Genomic DNA, 23,057 nt, shown 5'->3' on the forward strand with positions numbered 1-23,057 from the left:
TAAGTCTTGTGATCCATGAAACAATAGAATGGTTAGTAATTTGTACACTTTACACACTATCTTTTTATACTGATTGAATAAATCTAATTATCAGTGAACAGGAACCATTGCAATTCTTGCTCTTTGATAAAGACAAAAAAAATTGGGGAAAGCAGGTCAAACAGGTATTGCTATTATGTCCATGAGCTGTGGGGTTTTTGTTTTATGTTTATTTGTTTGTTTGTTTTTTGTAAAGAACAATAATGATATTGTATTAAAGTGATGAGACCAGAATTAATTTAAATAATGTTGGGCTTGATTCATGAAAAAAAAACTCCGTACATAGTAGGATGCCATTATTTCTATAATTTTTCTATGCACAGGTCATGGTCGGCATTCAACAGCTCAGAAAGAGAAGTTTCAGATTTATATGGGTGGAGTTTTATCTAAACACTCAGTTCCATGGGAACAACAGAACAAGTATATGGAAAAAACTACGCTTTCTAGTTCAGAACTAAACTGATCAGAAACTGAAATTCAGACAGACTCTGATTCCAGGAAATTATTACTACAATTTTAGCAACCACCATATTGTTACAGTCAGATAAGAAGAACAAAATGGGCACATAGAAGAATACTACTACATAAATCATATTAAAATAGCCCTTTGCCTTCTGCACATTAGCACAACTTCCATCCTCAGTTAAATATAAATTCATATTCTTTAAAAAAAAATGGAATCTAAACAAAACCAGAAATTACTATAAAATACTTATGTTGCTTTTAAAAGTAATAAATTCCTTCATTTGAATGCAATTAACAGATTGTGCTATACTTTTACAGTATGTATAAAATGTTTTGTTCAGTACACAACGTGGACATATTTATGCACACAATATTTCTAAGCAAAATATATCAGCACTGTAAATAAAATGATGCTTTCATTTTGTCCAATTAATTCAGCTGCCCCTCCCTCTATTCCCTCCCCCCCCCCACACACACACCTTTAAAAAATAAAATGTGTACCTTGGAGAAATATGCCAGCAAGTGGAGAGAGTGATTTTTTGAACACTGATTTTGTAACTGGCATACGTTTCTGAAAAAAGCATTGATTAAAGAAGGAATGACTGGGATTGTCCTATTGCTAAATTAGATTAGCATTGCCTGCTGTTTGGAACATTTTTGCAAAGGCCAAATAGTGTTAATATATCTATCATTGCAAAAAAAATGTTGTTGTTTTTTGTTTTTTGGGTTTTTTTACATTTTTCCTATTTCAATTTAAATTGGTGCTTGTTCAGTAAACAACTTTGACCCATAACCTAAAAGGACATTGTCAACTTAAAAAGCCCACTTTTGCCTGAAAATGCTTTGCCTAGTGTTGTAACAAGGAACATTTAAGACTACTGTAATGGAGAGACATTAGAAAAAAATTCTCTCTTCAGTTTGTTTTTACTGTGTGCATTTGACAATATTTTTGCATGAGCAGTGTTAGTGTTTCCTTTTTATAGTCAGTCACTTTCCTCTGGTGTTTGTGTGTGTCTTTTAGGCAGCAGCAGAGGAGACAAAAACATTTTTAAAATTAGATATATGTGATTGTAAAATCACAAAAATTGGCAGGAGGATTCGGGACAGGGGAAATACCTGAAACTACTTTTAATTCAGAGAGAGAGAGAGAGAGACTAGATCTCACGTTCTTGGTGATAACTTTAAACTTTAGTAGGGAAATAAAACCTACATAACACATTTATTTTTTTTATTTCCTTCTTAAAGTAACTTTCCAACCTCCACCCCCATTTTTAAATTATTTTCCACAGGGCAAATTCTTAGAGTAATCAGTGGAATTACTTTGAGTATAAGATATGTATCTGAGAACAGAATCTGACCCGATGATGTTTATAATTTTAAACAGCCCCTGGAAGTAAATCAATAAAGCTCAAGTGAGACAAATTTATAAGTGGATAAATTCCTTAGATGTATTTTGTAAAATGTACCTTAATTAGTCTATATTCCTGTGTTGTGGCACAACTCCTTCACTCCTTACTTGAGTAAAATTCCTCTCCGAGTCAATGAGACTTTTGTTTGATTAAGGTTCGCAGGATCAGGCCCTTTGTGAACATAAGATATTTTCTTCTTAATTTACACTGTTTCAGGAGGATTATTTAAGACTCTTAAAGCCTCCTTGCAATCTCACTTAGACAAGTTTTATACTGATGTAACTTCTTGGACTTCAACAAACTTACTCCTGATTTACACCCTTGTGTTTGCAAGGTCCCAGTAAAGCCCAATAGGAATTCTTGGTGACTTTTTGTTACTATCTAATGAAATAGGTTTGTTTTTAAAACAATTTCGGGGAGAACTTTAGGCTGTTTCACAGAGATGTGATTCTCTTTTTGTGTATCTTTCTTCATTATGTTTTCTTTTTATACTTGTTTTATATTTGTCAATAACTTTAAAATATAATCTCAGAAATAAAATGATACCATTTACCCTATGAACAAATCTTTGCATTAATACAAATGCAGCCATTTAATCACTCTTCTGGGGGTTTGTAGCTGTTTATGTCACTCGTCTCCCATTTTAGCATCATTCTTTAAAATGAAGGGAGAAAAAAAATCAACTTGCAATTTAGACAGTTACCAAATTACCAAAACTAGTGCTGCAACTCTTAATAAGCAAAACCATTAACAATTTTCCTAGTGCAGCCCCTGTTCAAATACCTTGGACACCTTGTTAGCACAGAATGAGGTGTTCAATCAAGAGACTGGGAATTGGAAGTACCAGGGCACAGTTTTGAGTGGTGATTACAAGGGCATGAGTGTGAGTGCCAAAGTAACAGTCTTCTACACTGCAGGAAGCTGAGAAACCTACAAGTCTACATTTGTAAATCAGCCTGGATGATTACAGCAGTCACAAGCAAAGAACATATGAAACAATTATTTGTACCATTCTTCCACTCTTTTAATTTGCTCTTAAACTGAACACAGTGATACTTAGAGCCCTTGGTGCTTTGTCTTTGTAAATATAGTACATGGCTTCATATTTTTCAAAGTGGCAACCTAAATGGCATAAAAGTAGAACTATAACAAAAAACTACTGTTGCTTGATTTTTAAATCACTATAACTGCAATAATCTAAGCTTATATTAATACTCAGACATGTCTTTACATTCCTCTTACGTTTCTATGGCAGATCTGCAGAAATGTAATGATTTTAGACATTTCTAACTGTCCTAAATTGTTTAGCCAAAGAGACAGTTTTTCTTTTTTAAATTAGTAAATTTAAAGTGTAAGTTTTGTCTGTGTTAATACAACACCCTAAGCACTGATATTCTTACATTCCATTTACACACAAAAACCACACAACTTCAATTTTGTAAAGCTATTCCTTTGAAATATATTTTTCCAAGTAGTGCAATGTAAAAAGAATCCTGAGCACATTTAAATCTTGCTTTCTATGTGAAAGAGCTATTAGGTGCTAATTGCATATTTAAAAGGAAGAATTATTTAGTTAAGCAAGATGTAATATAATGATAAAGAATTAAAGTATATCGGACTTTGAAGGGCTAAAAATACTATTGTTTTTAAATTAGCTATCTCAACATGTTTTGCATTTATTTTTCTATATTTATGTATTACACTGTTAATAAAATGCACACTGCCATTAGCTTAAAGAAAATATTTTTTTCAGTTTGAAAATAACTAAAATAGCTACTTTAAAATTACACAACATCCCATACTTTTTACATTTATATACTCAGAGAGTACTAAGTTAATTAGCATCTCAATTATGCTAAATGACTATAGAGATAGTAGGATTTTTGTTGTTGTTGTTGATTAAGAAATACCATATAAAAACTTCTCACACAGGAAGAATGAGTGTATTTCTTTGTGTAGTGTTTATAACATGAAAATGCATTGTTCAAATGATGAAATTATCAATAGCATATACTTCCCTGGCTAATTGCACTTTGAGATCTGCAAAAATATTACAATTAGCTCCAAATTTAATTTCAGTCATTATGTGTAAAGATTCACATAGACATTCTTTTAGATCAGTCCCTGACTTTACTGCATATTCCGAGAATATCATAACTATATATCTAATCAACAAAGGAAATTAATACTTATGCTTCTAAATAAAATGTATCTTAATAGTAAAAATAACGTTAAAAGAATAGAGTGCAAATATTTTAAAAGCCAAACAATGCTGTGCAATATATTCCCTTTCAAAAAAGTTATACTGTGTATCTAAACTATGTTTTAGGGAATAGAAAAGTGTAACATAACATCTATTGTACACTTTATTATTTTTATTACTATACTAAGGGAACTCTTGTAACTCTAATTAAAACATGGTAATGTGTAATTTTATAATACTACATACCTCTTAGAAACACATCATAACACCCCTCGGCCCCCCAAAACAGCTGCTGCAACTGCCTACTATTGAATTAAAAAGGCTCCCTTTTGCAAGTAGTAAAGTCTGTTTTTAATCATCATAGGGTTTCCAAATGTAGAGGGCGCTGTTGTTCATGTATTTTGCAAGCATTTCCTGATGAGGGGAAAAAATATTTGTTTAAAAGCTTGATGCTTCATATTTTTAGTTTCCCTTAAATATCAGTGGAATTGTTTACACAAATTCTACACTCCATTTTATGTGATGGAGTTTACTAAAGTAAACCCTGATGCAACAAATTAATATGGAGTGCCACCTAACATACCCAAACTTAAATGTTTTTCAGGGTTTTCATTATAACCCCCATTTGGGAAAGCTCTGTAATTCGGCTATAATGTTTCTTCCATCCTAAAACTTACATATCATTTAAAAAAATAGATATAAGTATTGTAGGAACAATTTTTAATTGCAAGGATCAGAAGAAATCCAAATATACTATTTTGGGGCTCTTCTTCTGCATTTCCTTATCTCCAAAGTACTCGGACATTTACAGTGAAATATTACAGGTGTTTGCCCACAATTTTGACTAGAGATACACACAAACATACAGAACAAGAAAGATGCCTGGTGTTTACATTTTACAGCCAGCTAATGTGCAATAACTTTTCTTCAGAACTTTATATATGCATATCTTAACATTGTATCTTCACACTGAGTCACAGGAAAATGTAACTGCTGGAAAGGAGCCACTACTTCTTCCAAGTAAATAATGTCTCAGATGTCCATCATGTCCATCATAATGTACCACGTGTTATATATTTCCATTAAAAAATTGTTCTTGGGGTTTTTTTCCACCGTAGAAAGAACAAATTACAATCCTCAAAAGAGTAAAGAAAAAGTTGCACACACAATTGCTCACACAATTGCACCTATGTACTTTAGCTTGGAGGGAAGAGTGAGTGGGCATCCCACAATCCATGTCTGAAGTCAATGGGAGTTTTGCCTGAGTAAGAATTACAGGATCAGGCCTGGGATATCTCACATCTGTTAATGCCTTGAGTTCCCTGCACAACCTAAGCACTGCGGGATGTGTTAAAGCCAAAGTAACAGGCTTAGTTCTGAATGTATTTGTGGATATAAATCAGACTCTAAATATTGCTTTAACATAGTTTTTTTTTGTGCATGTGTGTGATTTAATTCTTATTTGCCAATGTAATCTGACCTTCCCCAACAATTATTAGCTGAAAGCCAGGATTTGAAGAAAAGTATTCTAGAAGTACTTTTTTGTGTGTGCAATTCACTAACAACTCAGTTGATCCTAAAACATTCTGCAATACAACATATATACCACATCTGAGGCTTAAAACTAGGTTCCTAAATGTAAATATTAAGATAAATACATTTTCATGTGTTACTACAAGACGAGGCTTTCCCACTTTGTGAAATACTTTAAAATAAATTGTCTACTTCAAAGTAACAAACAAGCCCTAGGAGTACACCGCTCACCAAAACTACTCATAATTTGCTGTGTGCATTTCATGCTAATCAAAACTTTGCCTTGTTAAAACTACATCTAAGTGCTAATAAAAATGACCATTGTTAGCTCTTTTCTGGAATCAAGGCTCATGCAAAAGTCTTCCACCTGATAAAGGCTTAAACATAACTGAAATAAGAGTTGCATTTTATGATTGGCAAGTTCTTTGGGACCAAGATACCCCCCAGCCTGACTGACTAGGACCCAGCAATGCATTTTGGCCCTGTCTCTATGTCAAGTCACTGCCATCAAAACAATGGCTAATATTACATGAAAATCTTGTGCAAATGAGCCATAATGGGAGAGAATGACAATCTCCTAAAACCATGCAGCAGGATTCTCCTTTGATCTGAAATACTGTTAATCTTTCTCAAACATAACACTAAGTATACTTGGCAAATCCTGTATGAGAAAGTCCCTATAGTGCAGGTTTGTAGATAGAAAGCCATAAGTGAAATACACACCAATAAAACGTTCCATATTGGCTGGAAATTTCTTTGCACTTATGGGCATTTTTGCAAACACGTTAAACAATATGTTTAATTAATAAAGGACATTTCCTGCTGGATATGAAGTTCTTGTTCACAGTCTTATTTAATTAAGAAGCTGCAGTGTTTAAGATATTAAAACAGTGTTTTGAGAAGGTTTAGCATTTTTAAAAACACAGCCTTTATTTAGAGAGGCTTTAGGAATCAGACTGACTCTAAATTATCGTTTTAATATGATGTTTCAGGGGAAGAAAAAAATCAAATCACATAAGACAAGATTTTTCATTGGTAACAAAAGTATGATATAGGAGTTTATACTTTATTAATGATGCTTAAAGCAAAGATCTGGAATGGTATGTCTCAAATGAGGTCATTTATCAACTTCAGGATAGTAAAAACTTCTCCTTGGTCTGTATTATAGCCAGATCGCACCTTTTTGTTGTGCAGCCAAATATGCAAGGCCTATGTAGACAAATGCAAACAGAGTAAATCATGTTGATTCAGTGCTAGAAGGAAATATGCCTCTTCAGTTGTGTGCTGCTTTTGAAGTACTGCCTAAAAATCAGCCTTCAGCTTCAAAGCAAGGGGATTATAGCCTTTATCCAGCAATTAATATGGCTGAAACTCAGAATGTCAGCACCTGATGACTATGCAGGCTGGACAGTAGCCTGGTGGGGGTCCAGTCCCCTGAAGAATTGGAATTCACTATAAAAATTAGAGAATAAATAGACTGAAATATTTGGGGAAAGGACATAAAATTTTAACTTCTAACGACCTTTCTATATTTTGACATGCAGGGGGAAAAATTGTGGTGTCCCTTGACCTTTAACCTGCCTTATCCACCTAGATCATTTTAATCTCCCACCAACTGTTAAGCAGAAAGGAGTGCTATTAAAGGGAAAGCTATTCCTTTTGCCTTCATACATAGATCAGATGACAACCTCTCCAAGTCCCTCCTCTCTGTCAGAGTTCAAGGGTTCAAAGATGGTCAGAATATCAAGCAACAGAAAGCCAGCAGGACTGCTGCAAAAAGAGTTTAAACACTTTATATTATGCAGAATAGTCAGAAAAAAAGGGGGGGGGGTATTTTGAAGTTTTACTTCTCAATTGACTATTTTCTTAAGTGGTCTCTTTTGATAACAAGCACTCATAATCTTCTAATTTTAGGGAAAAAAGACTTGTTAGATGCAAAAATCCTAAATTATTCTAATTTGTACCCAAACTCAGTTACCTAATAGCCTTTTCAGTGCAAACGCTAAATATAGAGTTATAAAAGAAACTTTCGCAAAAAGAAAAGGAGTACTTGTGGCACCTTAGAGACTAACCAATTTATTTGAGCATGAGCTTTCGTGAGCTACAGCTCACTTCATTGTGGAGATTGTCACAGAGACATTTATTTACCTAAACACTTATAAAGCATGAATACTTCATGATCTAGCTCTGACACTTCTAATCTATGTTGGAAGAAAAATATATAATAATAGGGATATGCAGCTAATTACTAGATAACACATGAGCTGGCATTTTAAACAGTGCAATATACATAGTACGTTGTAACCAGCTTTTTCTATTTCTAATTTTTAACCATACACAGTGGAAACATGTTTCTTCCCAGATTTTCCGTTTGCTTTGAAGAAAACACCCACAGAGTATCCATGCTTAAAGTACTTACAGAACAGTATCACTACAACATGACAAGCTAAACAATGTGTTTCATTAATAAAGAATGTTTGATATTAAATGCAGAGTTCTTATTTCAAAATGGCATAAAAACTGTATGAATGAGGCATGGAGGATAATAATTGCACAACATAGTATTAATAAAATTGTGTGTATGCTGAATGTAATTCATGTGCAACTTTCTAAATATGTCTAATACACACATATATACAGAGACATTAGAAATTAGAAGACTACATTAGATTTTGGAAGAAGAATGAGGAGTACTTGTGGCACCTTAGAGACTAACAAATTTATTTGAGCATAAGCTTTTGTGGGCTAAAACCCATGCATCTGATGCACCCGATGAAGTGGGTTTTAGCCCACGAAAGCTTAATGCTTAAATAAATTTGTTTGTTTCTAAGGTGCCACAAGTACTCCTGTTCTTTTTGCTGATACAGACTAACACGGCTACCACTCTGAAACCTGTCATTAGATTTTGGTTTTTCGATTTGGCCTTTCATACTCTGGGTACCCTAAAATGCTTGACAGTGTTTCCACTGGATTTAGCTAAATACAGTAGTAGTAGTGCAATAACAGCCATTAAGTGTTGTTAACAATAGCTCCTACTCTGACTTGGAGATTAGAATCTGTCTTATTGAGACAGAGAATTTTGGCTGGGAAGTAGGCTTATCCTTACTCTTTTCACAAAGTGTCATGGAGATATTGCCTAGACAGGCAACAGGGACAGGCAAAAGGGATTTTGGATTAACATCTCATCTGCAGGTCGATATCTCAAACAGTTCAACACCTCTGTGGTGTTGCACTGCCATGTCAGAATTAAGAATCAACCCAAGTCCTTGTGTGAGACTTGAACCCATGACCTTGTAGCCAAGAGGTTAAAAAAAAAAAAGGACTAGTAACTGAGCCACAGTCATTATTGATATGTGCTCACATCTATTGACATCAGTGTTGACTACAGTTTGACCTTGGAGCAGAAAACTGTTGCCCACAGATTTTAAAAGTAGCCAATATCTTTCAGCAAGCTTTGACATTTTTTCCCTATTGGAAGCCATTTTTCCTACCAGACAGCAGCAGTTTACAGCATAAACCTAATCTCTAAATATTAGTATCGTAAATACCTTAAAAGAATTTGGATACCTTTCAAATCTGTCAAGGTTCACAGTATTTAATTAGGTTGTTTTAAATTAGATTGGAACATACTAATTATCCCAGATTTTGATAACAAGGTACTTTTTTGTATGAATAGTAGCATATTGACAATAGTTTTCATTATAAATTTATTTATATTTTGTATAGTACTCAAAAGCCTTCTGGGCACTTCACAGACATGGAAGTCAACAGATTCTTGCCCCAAAGAATTTATCATCTCTGAACACAGAAAAAGATAAGGAGAGGAAGAGGTATATTGAACTGCTACAATGTCTGTGATGCAAAGCAAAGGAAAACTGGTTGGGGGTATATTTTGCTGAGAGGAAATGTACATACATTTAGTTCTGATTTGATATGGGAGATATTCTCATGGCCTTGATCCCCCTCCTACTGAAGTTAATGTTGCTGAATTAGACATTTAATCAGTGTAGGACTGGACCTATTGACTTTGAAAACCCATTCAAATTTGACAGTAAAGCTAACTATATTTAGCCAAGTATTAAAATCTGAGCATCTGAGGACCATCCAGATTTGCATAAAGATGTCCTGAAAAAGCGATGTTCTGGATTCAGATTCAGTTTAGATTGCAGTTTGATTCCAAAACCAATTCTTGTTTAGGGTTCAAGTCCGGTTATTTATTTATTTTGTATTTCTTTGCACTCAAGAATTTACAAAGGTGCCTGTATCCCAAGCTCTAGCCACCTGAGACATTAATTTCAAAACACAAATCATAGCAGACAGACCAATCCAGCAGCAAACTCTGCCACACACCAGCAATAACCAGACCAGCTAATCATTACAGCAAAACAGATAAAAGACTATTTCGGTCTCCTGTGATATCTCAAGGGATTCCCTACTCCCCAAAAGCCAGAGTGAAAAGATAAGATGATCTGATGGTGATGAAATTCTGCAACTTCTTTTAATCAGGTTTTGGCCCCAAATACGGGAAACCTTTCTAGAGCAGCAGGATTTAGGAGATTTTGGTTGCACCTCAATCAGAACAGGAAAATAGGCCTCATCTGCTACTCAATCCAAACTCTGAACCAAATCATCTGGTCTTGGAATCTATTAATCTCATTTTTCCATTGGAACTATTTGGACAGAGAACCTCAGAGCTCTCCATTTGGTGAGGATTCATAGAATTATTTATGAAGTTGTGGGCAAAGCACATCACTGAATACAACCCTTCTGCCACCACAGCATGTCCTGACTTGTAACTTGTAATGTATCGATTTGGTTTGCTCCTGTAAAGGGATTATCTAGCTATTCTTTCAGTCTGGGTGTAAATGAACAATTTAGATTATTAATAAAGATCTCTAATACAGATACATAATCAAGTTCAAGATTTGATGAGTTACTTCATAAATGCCTCACAAATGCCTTTTTTCTTGGTGACTGTTACAGGTCTTTCTTTGACTGAGGTAGGCATACATCTGGAATTAGTTGTTTTAAACTCTGAAGTGAATAGCAAGTAGATGGCCAGTTGCTGAATATTATTTCGCTCTGCTTATGAAGACCACTCACCCCAACCTTTACATTAATATTGTATTATATTTATACCAGTGATGGTGACCAAACGGCATCCCACACAACTTCATGGCTTTTGGTAGTTTTAGGGGCTCAGCCTAATGCAATCTCCCTCCTTCAACCCTTTTTCCTGTAGACGATACCACTCTCCCTTCCTGCCTCTCTTTTGATTGGTTGTGTGCTCTGGCACAAGAATTGTGGAGGGTATGAGTCTTAGATTTGGAGTATACCACATTCTATAATCACCAGAGTGGAGCTATCCAATTAGCAGTTGATACACTGAGACCCTTCATAGAGACAACTACATGTTGTAGGGAAGATGCCTAGGCCCCAGAAGCTAAGGGAAGCACCTCAAAGTAAATAGAGCCCCCACCCCAACTTTTCTGTACTTCCAGGCATTCAACTTTTCTGTACTTCCATTCTGTACTAAATGACAAGCCAACATCCTCCCAAGAGGGAAGGAGTGGCCCCTAGAGCAGTAGAATCCTAGAATATCAGGGTTGGAAGAGACCTCAGGAGGTCATCTAGTCCAACGCCCTGCTCAAAGCAGGACCAACCCCAGCTAAATCATCCCAGCCAGGGCTTTGTCAAGCCAGGTCTTAAAAACCTCTAAGGATGGAGATTCTACCACCTCCCTAGGTAACCCATTACAGTGCTTCACCACCCTCCTAGTGAAACAGTGTTTCCTAATATCCAACCTAGACTTCCCCCACTGCAACTTGAGAACATTGCTCCTTATTCTGTCATCTGCCACCACTGAGAACAGCCTACCTCCATCATGGTTCAGTAACCATGAACATGCAATATGGATGCCAGGCTTCATTGTAAAAGGCTCTGTTGACCACTGCCAGAGTGGGTACTGCAAGAATGAAGGTTCCTGAAACCTCCTGGCCTGAAATCTCTAGAGCTGTTGTCAGGAAGCACAACTCCCAAAAAGTTGAGTGGTGCTGGCAAGAGAGAAGGGGGTGGGCAGCACCTTAGGAGAAAGGGCTAGAATCAAAACCAGCCCATTCCCCACCTTCATGCAGAAGGTGAAGTAGCAAAGACTGAAGACTATGTCTTTACAAACATTAAACTTTACAAACTGAAAGCCCACATTGGGCTAGATTAAATTGCTGCACAGTGACACAAACTGTAGGTCCCTGAAACCAATGACTTAAAGACAGAGGGGATGATTGTGATCATCTAATCCAGGGACTGGCAACCTTTGGCACATGGCCCATCAGGGAAATCCACTGGCAGGCCAGGACAGTTTGTTTACTGCAGTGTCCGCAGGTTTGGCCAATCACAGCTCCCACTGGCTGCGGTTCACCGTTCCAGGCCAATGGGGGCTACGGGAAACAGCGTGGGCTGAGGGATGTGCTAGCTGCCGCTTTCAGCAGCCCGCATTGGCCTGAAACGGCTAATAGCCATTGATGAACCTATCCTCCATGAATTTATCTAGTTCTTTTTTGAATCCTGTTATAGTCTTGGCCTTCACAACATCCTCTGGCAAGACAGTTCACAGGTTGACTGCGTTCTGTGAAAAAATATTTCCTTTTATTTGTTTTAAACCTGCTGCCTATTAATTTAATTTGGTGACCCCTAGTTCTTGTGTTATGAGAAGGAATAAAATAACACTTCCTTATTTATTTTCTCCACACCGATCATGATTTTATAGACCTCTATCATATCCCACTTAATTGTCTCTTTTCCAAACTGAAAAGTCCCAGTCTTATTAATTGCTCCTCATATGTAAGCCGTTACATGCCCCTTATCATTTTTGTTGCCCTTTTCTGCCCTTTTTGAGATGGGGAAACCACATCTGCATGCAGTATTCAGGGTGTGGGCATACCATAGAAATGCAGGAGATATGTTATGTGTTTTAGAAAGCATTACTGTTTTTCAGTGTAGCAGATCTCTGAAATACAGAAAAAGGATCGATTGATGTCTTAATGCCTATATTTAAAATAAAAAAACAAGGAACAATAAGAAAGAGGGAATTCACTGGCAATAATAGTCTCTGCCAATACCAAAATAGCCCCTTTTCCCTACCCTGAAACTTTAAGCAGTTACAGCCATGCCAGGGATTAGTGCTGTAACAGCCATTTATCGCACTTGGCATTGCTGACAATAAAAAGTAAAAAACCAAAATTGTTGCGATACTCTCCCACCCCTAAAGCAAACAGTCATAAGCTTGTTAAAAAAAGTTTACATTCTCCTGATAAGAGGGGCTTCTAAAGAAGTGTAAATACTACAGACAAATAGATTGGACAACTTGGACAACCCCTCCACAACACAAACCTAACCCCAAGTTGATAAAGACATTTAGAACAGAGCACATCCATTGCATTAATATATGCAATGTCACATGAACAAGTCGCTAATGACCTTCTAATACAGGGGAATAAATCCCTCCCAATGCTATATAGCCCATACATATGTACCAGTGTTTCCTTATGGCAGCTTTATAGGATGTGAAAGTGTCTCTCAGCACACACAGATGTCATCATCTGCCTCCCTACTATTCCAAGATGTGTGCTCATATGACATCCCTGTTTTCCCCTGCCTGCTGGGAACCAGGACCAGTGTACAGTGTGGGTGGGATCAGGCTTCCTGTACAGAGTTTGAAAAATAGAGTTGTCGTCAGCCCACTAGGGACTGAAGCACTCCCCAGTACACTCATAAATGTTACGTAGTGCTCAGCAGGCGATGATTATATGCATGGTGTTTGCCACACTGGCATCCAGATGGGTGTGTAGGCAGCACCAACAAGCTTTCAGCCTACCAAACATGCTTTCTATGACCATTCTTCAATGAGCTTATATCTGGATTCCCTTTTTCCAGGGTCACTTATGTTGGTGTATGGTTTTGTGAGCCAAGGCAGGAGTAGGTATACGGGGTCCCCCAAAATGACAGTTGACCCAGACGCACTGTACAGAACCATATCATTTATGGTGAATAAAGTCCCTTCTCCCCCCTTCAGTTATAATCCTGATCACCTCAATACCCTGGCATCATAAACTTTTCCAGTATACATGAGCCTGCCTGTACGTTCCACTAAGCCTTGCAGAACAATTTAATAGTAACCTTTTCTGTTCACATACTCAGTTGCCCCTCATGGTGGGCAAAGTATTGAGATATGAGTGCTACCGATGGCCCCAGCACAGTTTTGAAACCCCTATTATTTCTGGAATTTTTCTTATGGCAACTGCCTAGGAGTAAATGACAGTGTTAACTGCCTCACAAACTTGCACAACCTTGACCCCAACAGTAAACTTTCCAACCCCAAAGTGCTTTGCAAAAGACCTATAGCTGTCTGGTGTAACCAGTTTCCATAGGACAGTGGCTTACCTGAATTGACAGTTGTGGCTCTTGCCACATAGATCCTTGAAGGTAGGGTGACTATATGTCCTGTTTTGGCCGGGACAGTCTCTTAGCCTTGTCCTGGCCATCCCAACTTTTTGGCAAAAGTAGGCATTTGTCCCTTTTGCTCTTGTCAACTGATCAAGCAAGACAAGAGGAATGCCTTTTTAAAATACTTTTCAGAATACACCCCTTCTTCTTTTGGGTAACCTTTACTGGTTTAACAGCATCATCACTCACATGAATAAGAATTATTTAGAAGAGCAAGGGTTGCAGGATCAGGCCTAGAAACTAGGATGAAGGCCTTCTCATTGACATCAGTGCAACCCAGTGATATCAATAAGTTTGTGACGGTGTAACTGAGTTTGAATAACAGAGTTTGAATACAGAGGTTGAATAACAATTCATGCAAAACAAGTATTGCAGAGTTTGAATAACAATTTATACTAAAAATTATCCTTTGACAAGATACAAGTCAATATTTTTAAACTTTTAAAATTTCACTGATCAAATCTGAGTCTTGATTTTGTTTCTCGGAGCATAAATATTAGAAAAGATTTTAACCATATATTTGCACAGGTGATTTTGAAATGCTCAGCAAGATCTTGTGCCCAGATTTTTAGTATCTATTGATTCCTGTATTTAAATTTATGGTGCATTTCACACTGTTCCCTGCTGTGGTCATCTTAAGATCCTGGCTGTCAGGTCACTAGGAAATAAGCAATGAATGGCAGAAAACCCCTGTGCCTGTTCTTATCTATAGAATGGCAAACATGAGCAGAGTTCTGTGCAAAGACTGCTATGCTGTCAAAAGTAAAATCACAAAGGGCTACACTCATATATATTTATTTATATATTTCAATATATTTCTAAATTTGCGAAAGTCTTTTTCTTCACCACAATCGCATCATATCTGAAATTATTTTATGGCTAGGAGCAAGAGTTGGGAGGCCATCTGTTCTTTCATATTGACTGTCAGATGAGTATAACCATTTCATTCAGGGTTTTGAAAGTGCCAAAAATGAAACAAGTTCCACACATGTTAATGAGATTTTCCAAAAAACAAAACAAAAACAACTCTATTTAACCATTCCAAACAAAAAGTTTTCACTTTTAAAATATATTCAAGATGTATTTATTACTATTGTCACTAGAAAAAAACAATTAGATTCCAACTAGCAATAACAGGAAAAGTGGATGAAGGTCAAGACATATTTGGTAAACTACATCTAGCTTTTATACTTGCTATTTTTAAAAACAAACCTTTAATTTTGAAATTCACAGCCTATCCACCATTACAAGCCCCTTCAGGGCAATGATCTATCAAGTTCTGACTGTCTCAAACTGTTTGTGCTGGATTCAGCATCTATCACTCCTCAGACTTGCTGCACATTCAGCCATAGAGACAAGAAACAATAATTTTCAATTAAGAAACCTGGAGAAGACTTGGGGACTTGATTTATGGTGCATGACTAATTATTGAATAGCTAGCCTAATGAAAATTAAGCTGCTGGTTACTACAAAGATTTAACTTCATTTTCTTGAGGAGATGCTGATATGACCCGGAGTATAATTTATTGAAGTTTTATTATATATTTTAAAATAGACAAAGACATATAAATGATCTAATTGTCATTTTTAAAATATGGTATTTTTTTACATTCTATACCCTAATGGAGCTTGTACTTCATATAAATTTAGACTGAATTAAAGGCTTCTTGTTGCATGAAGTTAAAGTATTTCCTTGTGGATGGTAATGAAAGAGAGAGAAATATGAAGGAGGACACAACAGAAATTGCTTTTTAAGGCTCAAAGTATTTATAAGCAGAGGACTCAGTTTATCACAGAGTTGATACATAAAAATCAATTTGATACCCAATATTTTGTATGTAAAATTCTTCTTAAAATTTAAGTTGTAGGGAAAATAAACCAATGAAATTTGCAAATCTTTGGTAAACAATGATTATGTTGATTTGTTTGGGTTTTTTTCCCTCTTTAGGAGCCTGATCCAAATCCCATTGAAATCAATAGAAGTCTGTCATAAATGACATTTGTTTCCTGCAAACAGCATATTTTCAAAGGCCCAATTCTGCAGCTCTTATTCATGTTGAGTAGTACTTACTCATCTGAGCAGTCTCATAAGACGACTTAATTGGAGGAAAGACTGCAGAATTAGCCTCTAAGTATGAAAGGTCCTGCAGTTTACTCAGTGAAGTCACATAAAAAATCAGAACACCATAAATTCTAGGACCCCAGTCACACAAATATTACACTGTATAAGCAGAAAAAGTTTACTCTTTGAAGTCTTACAATGTCTAATGCAAGCAAAACAACACAGTAGTTCCTATTTCTTTCAACCCACATGCTCACAGTTTACCCATCTTCAGCTAGGCTTCCTGAACCTATACAGACAAGAGAATATGAAACAGTACATTCTTGTAAGTCACATTCTTTTGCAGAAGGAAACTCAAATAAATGTTTCCAATGTACAAATGAATCCATTCCTACAGCAAGAAACCAACCTTAATTTGGTGCATGTCCCCTTAACCAGTTCTGCTTCTGCATTGAACTTCTGCACACAGCCACTCAGAGGCATCTCAGGATTCACAATATTGAGCATTTACAGGAAACAATGCAGAGGGAAATATCAAGGTGAAATGATGTAAGTGCTGGACTGGAGCAGCTGGCAAAAAGACTGCACAGGATTGTCACCAAAGATACTAGTCAAGGAGGGAAGACAAAAGGAAAGGAGGAAAGGAAAACTTGATTTATTCAGGAAACCACCTGTTTCTTCAGAAGGCCTTTATGAGGATCACTAGTTTATGGCTGGAAGGACAGCTGGCAGCCAGAAAGGGAACTGAATATAAATTAATTTCCTATCTGATCTTTTAGAAAAGTCTGGGCTCTGTTCAAGTCACCGGGTAGATATGGATTGACAATGAAACTAAGGGTTTTCCTCTAGCTCCCTGATTCTAATCTGTATAATATCTGAGGAATATCATGAGCTCAAAGAAAGGCCTAAACAATGCAGCAACTTTCCAGCACTGCCAATATTGAGATATTTACTGGAGTCCTGGATAAATATCAGTATGAATAATAACATTCTGCCTACCTAATTTTTCCCAGCAGTTTCAACTGCATCCAATATTCTTCTTCTCTAAGTCCTGCCCCCTCCTTTGCAGGTACCAGGGTCTCACAGTGGGGTCAGTGCAGAGAGGAGCAAGGCTTTGGAGATGCTACATAAAGTGCTCTTTGCGCACTGCTGTGTAATGAATGTTCAGTGGCAGGAAGAGAGCCATAGGTTCCTTTATCCTCCAATTCTTCTTTGCCACAGATGGAAGTGACACAAGGGCCAAGGAGGCTACTTCAGCCATTTGGCCAAGTATTGATTGGCTGCTCTGTGACCCAGGGTTCAGAATTTGTCCCTTCTTTCCCCAACGTGTTCAGGACCCAACCAAGTTACTAGCACAGGCATTGGGAGAGTAGTTTGCTCTTACTCTCCCAACCATTGTGCTGTGCCGCTGCATTCTGTTAAGCAGCTGCCATAATTCACCCTTGAGCTGGCTGTGTGTGAAGTGATTCAAACATGTATGGGCTGTAACCTTTGTGAAGCACTTCAGGATCCTTTGACATAAAAGGTTCTACTTCGCTTTAATTTATTGGATAGAGTGAATATATGACTGCTAACTACAATACCCTGTGTGGGTAAGGCAGCAGAGACTATTAGTTTGAAATGGTCTTGGAAAGATTATGCACAAATACAAATGTACACACTAAAACAGGGTTTCCCTAATTGTGGTCTTGGGACCACAAAGTACATGCTGATGATGACTCTTCCTCATTTCCAGCTTCTAAATCATATAAGGATATAGCAAACTATAGCCAACTATGCATGGAATGCTTTCCTAATATTACTTGTCGATGTAATGGAAGGAATTGCTGTACGTGTCACAGGAATGTTACAAGATTACAAATGGGAGGAAGGGTGATTGCAGTCATGAAGGGGAAGGGAGGGACTCCAAGCTATTGAGAACCCATATTCTAAGCTTCCTTTTGTCTCAGGATCCACCAACTTAGTCACATTTTCACTATCAAATACAGCAGCTTATAGCACACACTGTACTGTAAGAAAGTCTTGGTCTTTGTTTTTGACTAAACCAAAGACCACGACAATAAGGCCACAGTTCTAATCTCAAACACACTGGTACAATCTTGTTGATTGAATGGAACTGCACCAGTGTAAAGTAGAGCAAAATGGGGCCCAGGGTCAGTCTGTCAGTCTTTCTTGCTTTCATGCTTTCTCCATGCCAATTTAGAGTAATCTCAAAAAATCTGTTTGTTGTGAGATACAGCATGGCCAGAGGGCAGCAGGAGAGTTTTAGAAGGGAGCTTTATTCCCTGTAGAGGGAAGAAAGTTTGCTATAAATTAATTAAAGCACCTGAAGCCGAGTAAAGCACCGGAAGCCAGTCACATGATAAAACCCCCCTGCTTCAATCAGACAAGAGGAGGAGTTGGAGCAGAGTGGATTGGTGTTGGAGCAGAGAGCAGTTTGGAGGAGTTGAAGCAGAGTGGATTGGTGTTGGAGCAAAGAGCAGTTTAGAGGGAAGCAGAGGAGAGTTTGGAGAAGTGCTGCAGTGGGCTAAGAAGACCAAGACCCTAGGTAAAGGGCACCTGGTTTGTGCAGAGGGAGGGCAGGAAGCCCCACAAGCTGAAGGGCAGGAGAGGGAAGTAGCACAGGGGAAGGAACCACTAGTTCTAGTGGTTTACCGCTATCCCTAGGGCCCCTGGGCTGGGACCCGGAGTAGAGGGCAGGCCTGGGTCCCTTCTTCTCCACTTCCCTCCTCTAGGACACTAGTGGGGCAGTTAATACCCCAGTTCAGGGGCAAGAAATGGTGCCCTGAACCCCCACCCAAGAAGAGAAAGCACGAGACCCATCATAGTAGTGCTGGCAATTTGCCACAGTTGGGTAAGAAATGCAATCTGCTACACCTGAGAAACAAATAATTATAGATATATATATTATGTTTACCACTTGATTATTGTGCTAAACATGCTAGGTGTGTGATTTATTGTGATGTTACATGATGGGTTGGAAGTAGGGCTGTCAAGCGATTAAAGAATTTAATCGTGATTAATCACACTGTTAAGCAATAACAGAATAACATTCAAATATATTGATTTCAGTTACAACACAAAATACAAAGTGTACAGTGCTCATTTTATATTTATTTTTGATTACAAGTATTTGCACAGTAAAAAAAACAAAAGAAATAGTATTTTTCAATTCACCTAATACAAAGTACTGTAGTGCAATCTCTTTATCATGAAAGTTGAACTTACAAATGTAGAATTATGTACAAAAAATAACTTCATTCAAAAACAAAACAAGATAAATTTTAGAGCCTGCAAGTCCACTCAGTCCTACTTCTTATTCAGCCAATCACTCAGACAAACAAGTTTGTTTACATTTGCAGGGGATAATGCTGCCCGCTTCTTGTTTACAATGCCACCTGAAAGTGAGAACAGGTGTTCTCATGGCACTGTTGTAGCCGGCGTCACAAGTTATTTACATGCCAGATGTGATAAAGATTCATATGTCCCTTCATGCTTCAACCACCATTCCAGAGGACATGCGTCCATCCTGATGATGGGTTCTGCTCAATAACAATCCAAAGCAGTGCAGAACTACGCATGAACTACGTTCATTTTCATTATCTGAGTCAGATACCACCAGCAGAAGGCTGATTTTCTTTTTTTGGTGGTTTGGGTTCTGTAGTTTCTGCATCGGAGTATTGCTCTTTTAAGACTTCTGAAAGCATGCGCCACACCTCGTCTCTCTCAGATTTTGGAAGGCAGTTCAGATTCTTAAACCTTGGGTTGAGTACTTTAGCTATGTTTAGAAATCTCACATTGGTACCTTCTTTGTGTTTTGTCAAATCTGCAGTGAAAGTGTTCTTAAAAGGAACAACAAGTGCTGGGTCATCATCCGACACTGCTATAACATGAAATATATGGCAGTTTTTTAGAAAGACATCTAACCTTGATTTAAAGAGTTCAAGTGGCAGAGAATCCCTAGGAAAAGTATTCCACTTAATTACCACCAATTGGCACTAGGAGCTTGAGTTAAATTGGCTATTTATCGTGATCTTTAGGTTGGTTTCAATGTCACTGCTTTCTGAAATATAGTCAGCCCTCCTATAAGTGTGACCTACATTTTTTGTCCTAGATGTGACCCTGTAATGAAATGCTTGCTGTTCAAATTAGACCAGTGTATCAAATGATCCAGAACACTCTGTAGAAATGTTGTGTCCATATCCCTATTTACCACTCCACCACTAATAAAGATATTAAATAGGATTGGGTCACAACTATATCCTGGTGGATCTCCACTAGAAACACTTCTATTAGATGACAATTCCCCATTTACAATTACATTTTGAGGTCTGTAAATTACCCAGTTTTTAATCCATTTAATACAGCTGCCATTTGTTTTGCAAAGTGTTAGTTTCTTAATCAGAATGTCATGTGATCATGTTTTATATAAGTCAAAGTCTATTATGTCAATAAAGTTACCTTTATGAACCAAACTTTTAATCTCCTAAAAAATTGTATCACATTTTGTTTTTGTGTTGCTTCTATTACTTGCTCTGTGGCCATAGTGCTGAATTCCAATGTATAAATATTTGATCCATAACTGTTGTCATTTTAGAGCTACTGGATACCAATGCTTCACTTTCTCAAGGTCATAGAATATCAGGGTTGGAAGGAACCTCAGGAAATCATCTAGTCTGACCCCCTGCTCAAAGCAGGACCAAGCCCCAATTTTTGCCCCAGATCCCTAAATGGCCCCCTCAAGGATTGAACTCACAACCCTGGGTTTAGTTCTGGCCCTATTGTTTGAGCCATATTATGCTTTGTTAGATCCACAGAATTAGAGCTTTTTCATTATTCAACAGCTTTCTTTCCCTAAAAGACTTGGTTCCAAAATGTGCATGAATTCTTTAGGGCAGTTAGGTTCAAGTCCTGTTCACCTTATCCACACTTTGCTACCTAGCATGCCTTCAGAGAAAGCCATTTTCATTTTCCAGTCTTCTGTACCGTAATGTTTAGCAATTAAGTGGAGGTACTTTATGCCACCTTCTGTGAAGAAGCATGAGACAACTAAACTGGGAAAGAGGAGTTATCAGCAATAAATTCAGGATGGCTGGCAAGGTAAATAAATAAGCTGACTATGGAGTGGATGGAGCAGATGGCCAGTTTGAGCAGCCTAAGTCCAATCAACCCTAAGCCAAACAGCCAACACAGAGCCAACCAGCCAGCCCCGAAATAGTCAGCCCCGATATTCCAAAACTAGAATAGGCAGCCCAGAACCAAACACCCACCAAAACAAAAAAATCTGACCATAATAAACAGTAAGACAGCCAGCTTAAAAATAATAATAATAATAATAATAATAATTATTATTATTATTATTATTATTATATAATAAAAAGAAAACCCAGCAAGACAGTTAACTATCAGCTATCTAGGTAAAACAAAACCCAACTAAAAGCCCACCACACCATTCACCTCAAAGACCATCCATATCACAAATAGACCATCATATTTGTCCTTTAATTCCTGTGGTCTTCACAGATAAAAAGGTAAAAGAACTCTGGCTTAGCATATTTACATAGGATGGGACAGGCCTTAGGAAAATAAATTCAGCATCCTCAGACCTTCTCACCACAACTGGCAGAAACTGCTATTCTTGGTGGCTGCCTCAGCTAGACAGGCCAAGGATTGAATGGGCCCGATGAAGCTTGAATCCCTTTCTCTTAGTAATATTCTTTTATGTGAGGATTGAGAGGCTCATTGGTAAAACAGGGTGGGGAAGTTTGCATTTGCTGTATCTCTACTGTGGCTAAAAAGAGGACTTTAGCATGCCAGCTAGCCCTTTTCATAAGCATCAAATCCATACCATTTCTTTCAAACCAGGTAGGTTTATGTAAAGGCGAAAATATGTTTTGAAGTGAATTCCCTTTGTCTCACATGCAAGATGTTAGGAGTGGCACTTTTTTCCCTTGCGCATGCCATTGGAGTTCAAAGAAACTCCATGCAAAGTATGAAGTAAGATATTTGTTTTTCAATTTCAATGCTATCACTTAAGGTTCAGAATGAAATGTAGGAGATGAGTCTCTCTCTCTCTCTCGCTCTTGCAAAAAAGCAACCCATGCACTGAGAGAAGGCAGTTTGAATCATAGCTGTAAAAGTTTTTTGTTTTACTGAAATTTGTTTAACTTTCTAGAATATTTAAGTTTGTAAAAAGTTTGATTACCCATTGGTTTATCTGTAGGTACTCTACATTACATTGTATAGGCTTAGATGGGAAGATATTATTAATTCCAGGTACATTTTGACTTTGCTACTGCTTTACAATATGAATACCACATTTTTTCCTAGCCTCCAGAGGAATGTACAAAGTGTGCTTTAGAAGACTGAAAGGGCTGTAACAAGTTGATGCAGGACTAAATATCAATGCCATACCTAGCACAAACTGCTGGTAGACTCTCAACAGATTTAGGCAGACAGAATTGTTACCAATGTGCTCCTATGGGAGTATCCTCTTTTAAGAGTTTTTCCTCCCTGCTTGTTGCTGCTTCCTGTTAGGAGATACATCTAAATAACCTTTAGGGCTTTACAGGAAGTGTAAAGTCTAACTGACCTTATGCACTGAGGCACATCAGTCCAAAAGGACTCATTTGGTTTTTCAGCTGTACCTACATACTTTGTATATTATGGATTTTATTCCACTTGTGATGCAAGGTACAAGTTAATTCTAAAAGCTTATATGTCCTTCGCTATTCAAGCAAAGTTTACTAAAAACAAAACAGTGTGAACAAAGTAAAAAAAATATCATAATAGCATCATAACTATAGAAAGCTGAATCATCTACAGTCTTCCTGTATTTGTCTGT

The 23,057-nt window shown here is 37.3% G+C and overlaps 1 long non-coding RNA gene across 2 annotated transcripts in view; it reads right to left on the bottom strand.

The window, feature by feature from the left end:
• Positions 1-16,761, bottom strand: part of LOC125643071 (uncharacterized) — an 87,149-nt gene extending 70,388 nt beyond the window's left edge. For both annotated transcript variants that reach the window (XR_007358572.2, XR_007358573.2), the window contains exon 1: positions 16,623-16,761. This is a non-coding gene — a long non-coding RNA (uncharacterized LOC125643071). The remainder of the gene's footprint in view (positions 1-16,622) is intronic.
• Positions 16,762-23,057: the final 6,296 nt, after the last annotated feature.

Source organism: Caretta caretta, chromosome 9 (genome assembly GCF_965140235.1).
Source record: "Caretta caretta isolate rCarCar2 chromosome 9, rCarCar1.hap1, whole genome shotgun sequence".
NCBI classification, from domain to species: Eukaryota; Metazoa; Chordata; order Testudines; family Cheloniidae; genus Caretta; species Caretta caretta.